At 40.0% G+C, this 14464-nt stretch overlaps 1 long non-coding RNA gene and 1 other non-coding gene across 3 annotated transcripts; one reads left to right on the top strand and one right to left on the bottom strand.

Annotated features, from left to right (window-relative positions):
- The first annotated feature begins 6402 nt into the window (after window positions 1–6402).
- On the top strand, window positions 6403–6509 carry LOC119867382. The gene has a single exon (XR_005383463.1). It is a non-coding gene; the product is annotated as a U6 spliceosomal RNA (small nuclear RNA).
- A 3457-nt stretch (window positions 6510–9966) lies between these two features.
- LOC102155005 lies at window positions 9967–14260 on the bottom strand. Of its 2 annotated transcripts, none has more exons than XR_005383127.1 (3): window positions 11467–14260; window positions 10821–10974; window positions 9967–10632 (listed from the first exon to the last, which is right to left on the bottom strand). It is a non-coding gene; the product is annotated as an uncharacterized LOC102155005 (long non-coding RNA). The 2 variants fall into 2 exon arrangements; XR_005383126.1 differs by having other exon boundaries at window positions 10883–10974; window positions 11467–14259.
- Between the last annotated feature and the right edge of the window lie 204 nt (window positions 14261–14464).

Here is a 14464-nt window from a genome sequence, read left to right as displayed (position 1 = left end):
GAAACTGTATGGTCATAAGAAACATGGACAAGGCAACAGCTGCTTCTGCCACAGGCAGTAGGATGCTGAAGCCAGCTCACAGTGACTTCCAAGATCTTACTGTGCACATCTTTCCCTAAATTCCCACTCAGTGAACTCACAGGGGTAGACTGAAATCTGCTGTGGTGGAAGGATCTACACCACGGAAATCAGCAAATGCTACAAATCAGTCTTTTTTTTTTAATCTTTTATTTTCTAGAAACATTCTTTTGCTAAACATTTACCAGAACATCATTACATAGAGCAATATTTATGGAAATATACAAAAAATGGAAAACTTGGGCAGCCTGGGTGGCTCAGCAGTCTAGCGCCACCTTTGGCCCAGGGTGTGATCCTGGGGACCCAGGGCTCCCTGCATGGAGCCTGCTTCTCCCTCTGCCTGTGTCTCTGCCTCTCTGTCTCTCTCTCTCTCTCTGTCTCTCATGATTAAATAAATAAAATCTTTTTTAAAAAAATGGAAAACTTGATAATTTTTTTTCTTTAGAGACAGAGGAGCAAAGGGACAGGGAGAGAGAGAATCTTAAGCAGGCTCTATGCTCAGCGTACAGTCCAGCCCTGGACTCAGTCTCACAACTTAGAGATCAAGACCTGAGCCGAAATCAAGAGTCAGATGCTTAACCAACTGAGCCATCCAGGCGCCTTCCCCCTTTTTTCCCCTTGCTAGATAATTTTTTATATGTTATGCTCAGAAAAAAAATGTTGTGAATATATGAATTCCAATGAGCTTCAACACTTGCTTGATATTGTCATTTCAAAACATCTTCAAACTTTTGTTTAACCTAACTAATGTCTCAAATGACCATAAAAATGAGGATTTAGATAACCTGGCTCTGGATGAAGTACTCTGCTAAATGTCGGGGGCAGTGGAAAAGTAGTAAGAAGCAGCAAAGAACAAAGGTAGGGAGATCTAAAGGGTGACAAGGCAGGTCACCTGCCCTCTGGAGCTGTAAGCAGGTAGGAAGATATTTCAATCAACAATACTTGGCATTTCTAAGATACTGTTGGCCTCTTTCAGAGGTTCATAACCAATAACAATGAAGCTGCATAACATCAGAATGGATGGCCCAAACAGATGATCTAATATTAAAATGTCACTTATTCCTTAATGTCACATTTTTGGATTAGTGGTTGCCACAGGCTGTTGGGGTGGGAGGGATGCGAAATGGATGAAGGTCATCAAAAGGTACAAACTTCCAGTTATAAAATGAATAAGTCATGGGGATATAATACACAGCATAGCAGCTAAAGGTAATGACACCGTATTGCATATTGGAAACTTGCCAAGTAAGTAAATCTTAAAAGTTATCATCATGAGAAGAAAAAATATTTCCTGTGGATGATGACAGATGTTAAGTAGACTTACTCAGGTGATCATTTTGTAATATATACCAATATTGAATCACTGTGTCATTACGTTGTACATCTGGAACTAGCACAATGTTATGTCAATTATACCTCAATAAAAGGAAATCACTTTCTTTTTTCCATTTTCTTTCTCTCTCTTTCTCTCTTTATTTGGGGGGGAGGTTAATGATATAAAAGCTTCCCTCTCAGTTTAACTGTTTAAAAATGGCCAAAGTTCACAGTTTTGTATCTTTCTCAGCATTTGAGCCAGGTATATTTTATAATTTCAATTTCTCAGTCGATATTATTACCGTAATTATCATTCTGCTCTGCACACAATCATCACTAGGAATCTGCTTCACCAACAAAGGCAACCACATTGTCTGTTACATTCCGAGTCTCAGGCGGGCAGCTTTCTGCAAGCAGGAAACCCCTCCCTGTATGCTGGGTTCCATTTTTCACCTTCATTTTTTTTTCATTTTTTACCTTCAAACAAATCTTCATAATCATTATACTGACAATGTTAGAACTCAGTTTTAATTAAGCAGAAACTAATTCCATATTAAATCCCAAAATATCCAATAAATGAGAAGCAATTGCAGGACCTGAGCAGTTTCTCAAATACATTTAACTAATTTTTAAACACCTAGAACACTTTCAAAGTTCATTTTGAATGATCTCCCCACAGGCTGTTCGAATCCACTGTGTACTACTTTAAAAAATATCCAAATGCTAATATACGTGGCATTTGACAGAGGAGACTTAAAAAGCACATTCTTAAGTTACCTCTGACACAGTACCTGGCAACAATTAAAAGCTCAAATGAAAGAACCTTTCAAACTTGGGATTGACAGACAATGGACATGGCCAACTATACAAAGTCCTGGAGACTGAAAGACTGTAGCAGCAACAGTAACAGCAAGAGGGACTGGTGACAGATTGAGAAAATGCAAGTCAGCTGGTGTCCCCACTGGCACAGTAAGGAGGTAAGAACCTTGCTCTTGTGCAAAAGATCAGACACTGCCCTTCCCTTAGGAGAAAGACTTCGCCGAAGAGGCTCCTCGCTTCACATTCAACTACACTCAGGACTTATCTTAGAAAAACCCCGAAGGACCTCAGTCCTCCATTTCACTTTGCCCCTGGAGATATCAAACATTAGGCAAAAAATACCCAGTTATTGTCAGAAAATAATTTCCACTCTCAGATACCTAAATAGCCGCCTACTTTGAATGAGATATCACTAAATGCACCAGCTTCCAAAAGTTTTTGCATGTGAATTGTCTGGAGATAGACATCTCACAGTTTCAGTGAGGGGAATCCGGTCCAAGGCACTGTGCTCAATACTGAAGAGGATAAAAAAATGGGGTAGGAACCACTTTAATATTAAAACGAATTTGATTAAAGGTTGTTTTTTATGTATTTGGAATGGGGAGGAGTTCATACGAACTATTAAAACCACCAATAATATCTCAGAGTTTAGTAAAACCTGAAGATCAATGATGAGCTCTATCAAAACAAGTTAATTTTAGAAGTTCGGATTATCCATTATCTATGTTCCTCACATTGTGTATTATTGAGACATCATCAGCTGTACTTCAGAATATGTTTAAAATGTCCTTTTTTTTCCATTTCAAACTTTGGTTTTTCTTTGATTTACAATGTAATTATGAGAGAATATATAATTTTTTTTCATTGCTCCATATAGTCTGGAAGCAGACTCCCAAAGGAAAAACAAATTCTCAGTTAACAATAAACTTTTCCTCTGTTGGTACAATTTGAACAGAAAGATACTTCCAGATGACTTTATTGACAGGAGAGCACTAAGAGCTCCCCGAAAATATAGGGAAACTAATTAAAATCTGATTCATATCCAGACTTCCTTAAAGCTTACTAGCTCTTTTTTTTATATTTCTCTCTGAAATAAAATTTATTAGACTGAATTCATTTATAATTACCAGTTCTCCCATAATTTTTTTTGATTGATTGCTTGTTTTTAGTCAGCTTTGCCAATCCCTCCTTTCTCACTTAATTGTGATTATTATGCTATGGTTCAATCATCATGATCTTCAAAGAGAGAAAAAATATAAAGGAGCAAGGAGAAAAGAAAGGATAGACTAAGAAGTAGAGAATAAAAAGGAGAAAGAACAGAAAGAATGAGACTTTTTTTTTAAAGAGAAATAGGAAAGCATATTGACATGAAGAAAAAGTGATATGGGAAAGCAAGAGCAAGGAACCAGAGCCAGAGATATCAAGAGAGCAGAGCCTTCATAAAGAAACGCTCCCTTCTGGGATCATTAGGACTTTACGGTTGATAGTATTTTACGTTTTGAGACATGTTTACAACCTTAATATGGAGATTAGATAATAAAGCCCTGTCTTGCCATTTCCTCGTCCCCTCGACCTGAAGTCCTTACGTAAGAAGTTCATCCTTGAACTCCATTTGACCTTCACCTATTGGCATAAAATCTCTAATTCTGCCTCTCACGCACACACCATTCTAAGTTTCCAAAATCAATGCCAAGTCTTCCAGTAAATGGGCCACAATGCCATTCCAAAGTCTCTTTTGCCTTATTTAGCAAATCAATATGACCTTCCAGAATCACTGAACAAATTTTAGACTATGTGCAGCTGAACATAATGTTCAAACAAAATAATATGAAGTTTGTTTTTATGTATTTAACATCTCTACACATACTGAAGTTTATTTTTGCCAAGATATGCTTTTCCATAAGTGTGTATGATGGCCATAAAAGCAGACCATTCCCATTTCCTGCTACGGTGAACTTGATTGACAACCAGCCTCAGCTGCTGCACTCTGAAGCCACTGCAATTGTACTGAGACCATGCTTCCCACAGCTGCTCCCACAAGATTATGGAGTATGGCAGGGATACGAACACAGGTCCATTCCTGTGAGAAGTGAGACTCCTCTGTTGAGTAACTGCTTTAAGGAGTCTCTGGGGGCCTGGTCAAGACATTCCTAGAAATGTATGGCACTCTGAGACTTTCTGTACAACTCTTTCTTCTCTACGTCACAGGGTTCATTGTTGCATTACGGTCTCCTAGTTTTACCCACCACCTCCTCTGGCTCCAAACCCTTTTCCCTTATAGGCTTTTCCCCCAAATAAATCCTTAAATGTTCAATCCTGTCTTAGCACCTGCTTCTCAGAGGACCCAAACTAACACTAGTGGTATTGAGAGTGCTCCAAGAACACAAACAATAAAACTTGAATTTAGGGCTCACTGCACAGTGGACAAAGAAGATAGATGAGGTACAGATAGTCCCTGGCACAAGACAACAGTGAAAACATTCACTAATAGTGACATGGGAAAATATCCCAGTAGAGGGAATGCCAGTCCAGCTCTAGGGATCCAAGCATTCAGAAAATGGAGGAATCCATGCATAGAATGAAAGTTGACTGGTTATTCTTAATTTGGATTGATGGCTTGAAGAGAGATCATGAGAAACTGAAGACCACTGACAAGTAGTATACGGTTCATTTTGAAAAAGATAATCAAAAAGTCTTCACTTTTTGACCTGATAGAGACCTGATAGAGTTTCAAAGCTCCGGAGATGTTTGAATCTCAGCCATGGCAGGTCTGTTTTGTTACAATCAGGGTCCTGGTTATGAGTAATGTGGGATTCTGAGACGACACAGGGACGTCTGGATGAACTCCCCTGAGCATATTGGCTCAGCAGGTGCTCTGCTCCCCCATCCTTCAAACCTGACAAAGGCAGCCCATCTTTCCCTATTCTGGAAGATGTTTCAGATATATCTCCCCAAGAAGGCAACAAATGGCCCAGATCATTCATCAAGGTCACTATACATGCTCTAGTGAATGAAGGACCAGTATAAATAATAAGTTCAGTATAGTCCCTTCCACAGGCCAGGGCTGATGGAAGGAGAGGCAGTCACAGTGCTGGCTTCATTAAATCCATGGGGATGATATGGTCAGGGGTTAGTGCTTAATGGCAAGTAGCCAGGAGACCCTAAGGTAAGGTAAGTATGATAAAGTAAGGTAAGGTAAGGTAACAGGAGCACTGAGGTGGGCTGCACCCCCCTTTACAGATGGTTAATAAAGCATGGTGGCATCCCTAGCAGCAAACTAGACAATATTTAACAAAAGTGTTGATTAAAATCCAGTACTAAAATTTAAAAGACAAGAATGAAGGAGAAGGGATCTAAGAGCAGTTGTCCCAATATAAAGTCATGATCCATTGCTAAGTTCCCAGACCTAAGTTGATTTTCAAACCTAGAACACATTAATACATATATTAATTCATGTGATATTGTGATAAGTATTTAATATGATGTGGTGATTTCCCCAGTCCTTCCCCAAAGGAACCTAAAACCATTTACCTAGTTTGACGACACTGTGAAAGGAGAACACCCAAGCATTCTGAGTACTGTTGGAAAAGGGTTATTGATATCTAGAGATCCAAAACATCATTGTGGCCCCTTTTTAGAATGGGAGCTAATGGGGATGCCTGGGGGGCTCAGTGGTTGAGCGTCTGCCTTCAGCTCAGGGCAGGATTCCGGGGTCCTGGGATTGAGTCCTTCATCGGGCTCCCCGCAGAAAGCCTGCTTCTCCCTCTGCCTGTGTCTCTGCCTCTCTGTGTGTCTCTCATGAATAAATAAATAAGATCTTAAAGAAGAGATGCCTGGGTGGCTCAGCAGTTGAACATCTGCCTTTGGCTCATCTTTAAAAATAAAATCTTAAATAAATAAATAAATATTTTTTAAAGAAATAGAATGGAATCTAATAATGGGTACCATATAATAAAATGGAATTATGACTAAACTCCAAATATGAGTTGGCCCATTGGGTATATATCCCCATCCAGTGGTCATTTCCCCAGTCTCCAAGTACATAATTAAAATTATGGTACTTTGCTGTTGAAGTAAAATCCACCGATACATTACTGACCTATAAGGTAAGACCTTTCATAGTGGAAAGGGCCAAGTGGAAACATCTGAAACCTACTACCGGCCAAAATATTAAACTAAAACCAATATCCTGTGCTCGCTTTGGCAGCACATATACTAAAATTGGAATGATACAGAGAAGATTAGCATGGCCCCTGCGCAAGGATGACACGCAAATTCGTGAAGCGTTCCATATTTAAAAATAAATAAATAAATAAAACCAATATCCTATTTCAAGGGAGATGGAGGAGATTGGTACCACTCTCCGGGTCCCTTAAGATGCACATCTGGAGGTTTCTATCTTACCTCCACCTAATCCTACCACACTGACCCCTGCAGAATCTGTGGGATCCTGGTGAATGACTAAATACTGTAGGCTTAAATAATTATTTGCCCCCAAATCAATTGCTATGTCAAACACGATACAGTTGTTAGGGTGAATTAATAAAGGTACATAGCTTATGATCGTGGACTTGGTGAATGCATTCCTTTTCACTGTGATTAAGAGAAAAGGCTGGAAACAGTTTATATTCACACAGAACTAATGATAGTATTCATTTACAGTTTTCCCTTATATCTACAGCAACTTTCCCACTTTGCCATAATAGAGTCCAAAGAAATCTGTACTGCCAGGACATCTCCCAGAACATTACACTGATGCTATATGACATCATTGATATTATCTTGACCAAACAGCATGAACAAGAGTTGGCTAGTACACTGGGGGCTTTGACAAGACATATGTGTTAGAGTAGAAAAGAGACAAACCTTACAAAGACTCAGGAACTATCACTTTAGTGAAGATTCCATGGATCTAATGGTCAGAGAGTTATCAGGATATTATCTATAAGGCAAAAGAAAAATCCAGCATTTTTAAAAAGATTTTATTTATTTATTTATTTATTTATTTATTTATTTATTTACTCATGAGAGACACAGAGACACAGGCAGAGGGAGAAGCAGGCTCCCTGTGGGAGCCAGATGTGGAACTTGAACCCATCAAGTTCCTGCATGACCCCAGGATCACAACCTGAGCCAAAGGCAGATGCTCAACCACTGAGCCACCCAGGTGTCCCAAAAATGCTGCATCTTGCATCAGCAGTGTCTAGTGTCTTTTTTGAAGTCTGGAGGCAAAATAGTTGATAACTAAGAATACTTCTCTAACTTCAGTCCTGGTGATACATGTTTGTCAGCTTTGAGTGGGACCTGGAGCAGGAGCGAGCTCTACAGGGAGTCTAGGTTAATTTCAATCAGCCCTACGGTGAGGACCATACATGTATCCATGGTCTGGTGGACCCTATGGTATTTGTGGGGAAAGAATGTGGAGTTTTTGGCAAAAGCCAGTGGGAGAATCATCCTGAAATAAAGTCATGTATAGGATGATGTGCCATGTCACTAGGCTGTAGTAAAGACAAACCATGACCATGGTCATTACATGATTATACATCTGAAACTGCTCAGTATGAGTTGTGTTCTTTTGGATGCATCAATTCATAAAGCGAGATGGGCCCAATAGCAATCCTTAAGGAGAAGGAAAAGGTGTATTTGGGATAGATCCTGAACAGGACCAGATGTAAGTAAGCTCCAAGAACAGATGGCACAAATGTCCTTGTCACTCACCACAGTTGCACCAACACCATTCTCTGACTTGCACTTATGATCCTGTAATATAAGAGGTCCCATTAGAACAACTGGAGGAAGAAAAACCTGACCGTGGACTTTAGATATGCATGCAAGCCAGTAAGCAGACACTAGTGGGATTATAATTCAGGTCTATAACAGAAGACAGTGGGAGAGGGAAATGTTCTCTATGGGCAGAGGAGTGAAGAGTGCACTGAGACATCTACTTGATATGAAAAGAGAGGTGGCTCAAGGCGAGAAGAGACAGAGATGCCTGGGCAGTCACCAAGAGTGAGACAAATGATCAGAAGTAAAAAGAAAAAAGCTAGAAGATTGAAGACTAGCAAGTCCTGGAGACAAGATGGAGAGATGAAAAGGGGCAAAGTGTATGAAGATGTTTATATCACAGTGTATTTTAGTCTATTGCTAAAAAATTACCCTGTGTGGAAGAGGCACCACCCAAACAAGTAGACAAAATGTCTAGGCCAGTTGGTGCTACCTGCCTCCCTCCTGGCTGCTCCAGGACTGGCAGGATGAGCACCTGATAGAAGTGGCCGCCGGGGTGGGGACAGAGGCCATACATGGGTCTGCTCGCAGAGACTCCCACTGAGCAGGGCCCACCTAGCTACTGCTGACTCTGACTGTCCCATCCGCCACCATCCGACACCAATGCTGAGCCCCTAATGTGGCACTACTTTAACTTTAACAAAATTAAAAGTGTTTTCTCTTTGAAAGATAACTATTAAGAAAATGAAGAGGTAATCCACAGACTGGGAGAAAATATCCTCAACTTGAATAACTGACAAAGAACTCGGATCCGGAATAATACAAAGAAATTTTAAACTCAATAATAATAACAAGATAATCCAATAGAAAATGGAGAAAGATTTGAAAAGACACTTGACAAAAGGAACCTGAGAATGACCAATAAGCACGTGAGAAAGGAAAGGAGCCGATCAGCAGGTCTCTGGGGACAAAAGCATCCGGAGGGAAAATGTAAAGGGCATGAGGAAACCCTTCAGAGTAAGAGACATGTTTTATTTCTTGACTGCGGTAGTGGTTTCACGGGTGTACATATTTGTCAAAACTCATAAAATTGTACACTGAAAATAGGACGAGATTTTTGTAGATAATAATTATACATATGCCTCCACAGAATTGACAAAATAGCTTTTGTCAATTTTTTAAATTTTTTTAAATTAATCAGTAATTAAAAAATAAAAATAATTTTTATACCCAATGTAATATAGTGGGAGAGATAGAGGGGTTATTTAACAGGGTTATTTATTATCTTAAATTATTTTTTCCTATTTAGCAGCAAAATAATTCTTCCCACTTATGTAAATAAGGAGATAATATTAAGAGTTGTTGCCTTCTCTATTTGGTTTCTCAGAGGAAGGTTCATCTGAATGCTTGTTGAAGAAGGAAATCTCTGGGCCCCACCCAACGGCACTCAGTTAAGATTTGGGGGTTCTCGGGGAAGCATGATCAGCATTTCCAGACAGATGTAGCTACCTGTTGTAGCCACTCACGTGTTTGGCCAGGTGGGGGGAAGCAAGCCCTCCCTCAGCCCCACATGATAGCCCCAATATGACAGTGGACCTCGAGCCTCAAAAGCTCCTTCTTCTGCTCTGAAGGGTCTGGAGCTAGAGAATCCACCACGTTATCCTCAGAACTGCCATGGGTTTCCTAGGCTTTGGGGGGCGGGCTCTGTGAATGGCACATTGTCGCCCAGAGAAGTCTCACACTCCTCTTACTTGCATGCTCTATCCAGCTTTAGCCATGTCCTTCCAGGAGGGAAGAGCTCAGCTCTTCTAGAGTTCTGATGAGCAGAATGCCCAGATCTAGGGCGTAAGTGCAAGATAGCACTATGTGCACGCTTTTATTTTATATTGTTGATTCCCTAATTTCAAAAAAACAAGGCATAGTAATTAGTGTAAGTCACTGCAAGCATGCATAGATTATATACACAAATTATATACAAATATGGCTAAAGCAATGTTTCATGCAAAACTAACATATTTTTAAGCAAATCACTTTAATTTTTCATTGAGATAGAAAAGAGGAGGAGCAATGAGGAAATGTTTCCCTGTGTACAGAAATGTGCATTTACTCAGACCAAAAAGAAAAATCCCTAAAAAATATCTGCAAAGTAATGGACTCTGAGCTTTCTTAGTAGAGTTTGGACCGAAGCTACAAAATCCGGGTTGTATAATTCAGCCTAAGTATTTGGCTTAAATTGTCCAGATACCTGCGACTCCGTGAAGCTTAGCTGGAAAAAGGCTAATATTTGTCACTGGGGCTAAACCACAGCACAGAGAGAAGGCCGGTCAAACTGGTTTGGAACAGCCACTTTGTGTTTTTCTCTGGCCTCTAATTAGATAATGTGCTTAAAAGGATGATGAACTTAGGTTCACAGTTGGGTGCTAGGCAGGCCGTGGTTCAAGAATCAGATTCTAGGCGCTGGCAGCGAGCAGGAGACATTCAATATTTTATCACAGGAAATATAAGTAGATCAATGACATCTGTGCATTGGAAGAAACCTTCTCAGTTTAGATTCATCTCGGAAGCTGTTCTCTTCTTGCCAAAATCAGGGAGCCACGAAAATCCTTTTCCCGAGTAGCTCCATAAAGCTCAGCCAGGGGCCCTCCGCACAGAGCCGGCAACGGACGCAGGAGCCCAGCATTTTGCAGAGACCACGTCCTGGGGAAGGAAGCACGCCGGGTAGGTTCAGCAGAGAACACAGGCAGGGGAAACCTTTAGAAACTGTTTAAAGTAAAACAATAAAAATAAAAAAGCTAAAAAATAAATAATAAATAAAAGAAATTGTTTAAAGTGATCCTGAGAATTCCCTTATAATCACGTTAAGCTGTTTAATAAAAGAAAATGACCATCTAATAGACGAGAGAGTAAATTAAGGAGATCAGAGGAAAGCAGACTCCAAGAACCAGACCCAGAATATCACATTGGCGAGAACAACAGCCATCGCAGCAGACAAACAGCCAAACCAGTCTCTTTGAATTGGGCCACCCGGGGACTAGAGTCCTGAAATATAAGACAAGAATAGAAATTAATAGCCAAATGTCACTGCGCATGTTAATTTTACTTTGCTGCATGAGCTCCTATCAATGTTTGCCCTACACCCCTCATCGCATGCTGCACATTCCATTCTTAACTTTTTTTCTTTTCTTTTTTTCTCTTTTTTTTATCGAAGTTCGATTTGCCAACATATAGTGTAACACCCAGTGCTCATCCCATCAACTATTTTTCTTTCCTATTCTTTTTCCAAGGTTCTTATCTAAAGAATCCTTCCACCCGTTACTAGAAAAGATACCCAGAAAGATAGATGCTAACTGGCAGTGGCTTTCAAAGTTCTGGTTCCAGAGTGTGAAGAGAGGAAATGTCTATCTTAACAGAATCTTGAGGTGACACACATCATAAGACGCAGACCACTTGAACGAAAAGTGTGCTTTTGAAGGAAATAAAATCTCTTCTTTTGTGAGTTACTGATATTTTGTAATGACATTCCCCTCTTACCTTTTATTATAAATATCTGCCCAAACACTTGATCTCCCCTTATACAGAGGGATGGGACTTGCTCGTATAAGCAGGCAGTTCATACAACACACGTATTTATAGAGTTGAATAACTGATGAGTAATGTTGTTAATTTTTAATGGTTGTTATTTTGTTCCTTAGGGCAATTGAAAGAAATGGAAAGTATACTTGGGGCAATAAATTCTGGATTCGCATCCTATTTCTGTGAGCATTAGACATTTGGCCTTGGGCAAACCATATAACCTATTTAGGCCTCTTTCAAATTAAAATTGTATTTGAGTGATGTGGAGGATATTAGAGAATTCTACTGTTTTGGGTTGAATTGTAGCCTCCCTCCCCAGATTCACATATTAACGTCCGAACCCCCAGGCCCTCAGAATGGGGCCTTATCTGGAGATGAGATCTTTGTGGAGGCAGTTGAGTTAAAATGAGGTCATTAGGGTGAGTCCTCAATCCAAGATGATTGGTGGGAAATGGGAAATGTGGACCCAAGACGAGTACAGCAGGAAGACAAAGTGAAGAGATCCAGGGAGATGATAGCTCTCTATGTAAGCCAAGGAGAAAGGCTTAGAATGGACCCTCCTCAAGCCGATCTCCAAAACAAACAACCTTGCCAATACCTTGATTTTGTCCTTCTAGCCTCCAGAACTGTGAGAAAATGAATTTCTGCTGTGTGAGGCACCCAGCTGGTAGGACTTTATAATGGAAACCCTGAGAGCACTCCTGGTGAGAGAGATCTTTTCAAAGTTCATACCTAGCCACGCGGCTCTCAGTGATCATCCCACCTAGTTCTAGAGCAGATATCAGCAAACTATTTTTCAGTAAAGGGTTAGACTTTGTAGGCCACACCCCGTTTCTGCTGGATAGTCTATTTCAATCTTTTAAAAATGTGAAAACCATTCTTAGCTTATTGACTATGCAACATTGGGTTCAGTTGGCCAAACCCTAGAACAGTGTCTCCTGTCACAGTTCAGGTTTTTAGGATCTTGTTTGGTAAATCCTAAAGAGCCATTCTAATGCATTTTACAAATACTGCAAACCTATTTCAGTAAAAGCTTCTCAGTTATTTTCAGTAAAATGTTATTTTTCAATCAACCCCCTTGTCTTTACCCCTCAAAGGCTATAGTAGGGCTATAAGTCCTTTTCTCTGCCTTTCGTCAACTGTGAAATTTTATTTCTTAAAGGAATACTTCAATCTGAGGTTCTCATTCCAAGTGATGTGAGTGACATATAGAAAACTTTTCGTGTTCCTGTTTCAATGAACATGTAAATTTGACAGCTTGATCCTTCCTACCCAATATTTATATGATTTGTAAACATGCCACTAGACATTGCCCTCCACACAGAATTAGCTATATCGATTCCTCAGTGATGTCAAAGTATACTTTGAGTTAAAAAATGTGATTAATATAGCCTATAAAAGACTTTACAGACCAAAGCCCCAAAGCCACTTCAAAAATATATAGTCCAATAAGCACAGGCGAGGCAGTTTGCTTGCTAATCACAAAATCGAATTTGCTCCTAAATGCCGAAATGTATGTGCTAGAGTAGTAGCGGCAGCCCCAGTGCTCACCACTATTTCTTAGGAAATCAGTTATTAGGTTTGTGAAGTGATAAACAGGTCCTTGTTCTGCTAAAGTGACTAACCTTTATTCTTTATAGATCCATCTCGAGGCATTAAAAAAAGTCTGCCCTGCTGAATGCAAAATCTCTTTGCATTTAATTCTAACCAAGCTTCAATTGTGAAGATGAAAATAGAAATTTATTGTTGGCAGATGAGTAAACTAGCACACAATTTTTTAAACCAGCAGATAGTTCCTCCTTTATCTGCGAACATCTTGTCTTATTTCCTTCCAATTACATTTTTTTTCTTCCATGAACAGCAAATATGTCATTTCTATCATTCTCCTGCTGGTGGCCTTCTGGAAGATGATTGAATTACCCAATCTTCGGAAGGAACAAGCTGTTTTATGTCTCGAGTGCCATGGATGTTGTAGATTCTCTAGCTCTGGGGTCTTTCTCAGGTTATTACAGATTTTAAGCTCCTTTCAGTGAGTAATGTTCTCCTGAAGGAAATGAAGGAATGAAAACTCTGGCTACATGCAGTTCTCCCGGGCACAAAATCACAATGCTGAGCTTTTCCTACATCTTAATGAAAGATGAAAATTATGAGAAGTAATTCAGGGTTTCTCAAACTAGGGAAGAGACCATGTGCATCAAATTCCCCTGGATTATTTGTTAAATTACAGACTTTGAGTTCTGATCCCAGACTTTCTGAATCAAGATCTACAAAGGCGAGCCCCATGTATTAGTTTTCTGTTGCTGGGGAACAAATCACCACAACACAGTTGCTCCAAACAAAACACATTTACTATCTTGTGCCATCTCAGAGTTTCTGTGGCTCAGGAGTAGCTGGGTCCTCTGCTCAGGATCTTGTAGGATTGAAATCAAAATGTCAACCAGGCTATCTTCCTTTCAGAAGCTCAGGGTCCTCTTCTAAGCCTGTACAGTTGTTGGCAGAATTTAGATTCTTGAGGTTGTAGTTAGAGGTCTGAGTTCTAACTTATTAATGACTGTTCACTGAAGGCTGTCCTCAGCTCCTAGAGGCTGCCTGTGGTTCTCTGCCATATGTCCCTCTCCATAGGCAGTTCACAATGTGGCTGTTGGCTTCTTCAAGGCCAGGAGGAGGCTCTCACCAGTATGTTAAGATGGAGTCTAAATTATAAATTCAGACTTTTGAGCCAGAATTCTAAGAATGGCTCCCAAGATTCCATGTCCTAATCTCTTGTCTTGGTGGAGATCACTTCTGTGAGTGTTATTTTATACAGCACACGTTTGCTTCAAGATAGGAAGACCATCCATATACACCTGATTTAAAGCACACAGGCCCTGTTAAAAACAAAGTTTTCTCTGTCAGACAGTAGAAAAAGAAGCAAGGTGGAAACATAAGGAGGGACTTCCACACCCCATTGGTGGTT

The sequence above is a fragment of the Canis lupus genome, chromosome 33 (assembly GCF_011100685.1).
Source record: "Canis lupus familiaris isolate Mischka breed German Shepherd chromosome 33, alternate assembly UU_Cfam_GSD_1.0, whole genome shotgun sequence".
In the NCBI taxonomy this organism is placed as follows: domain Eukaryota; kingdom Metazoa; phylum Chordata; class Mammalia; order Carnivora; family Canidae; genus Canis; species Canis lupus.
This window is presented reverse-complemented; position numbering and strand designations above follow the sequence as displayed.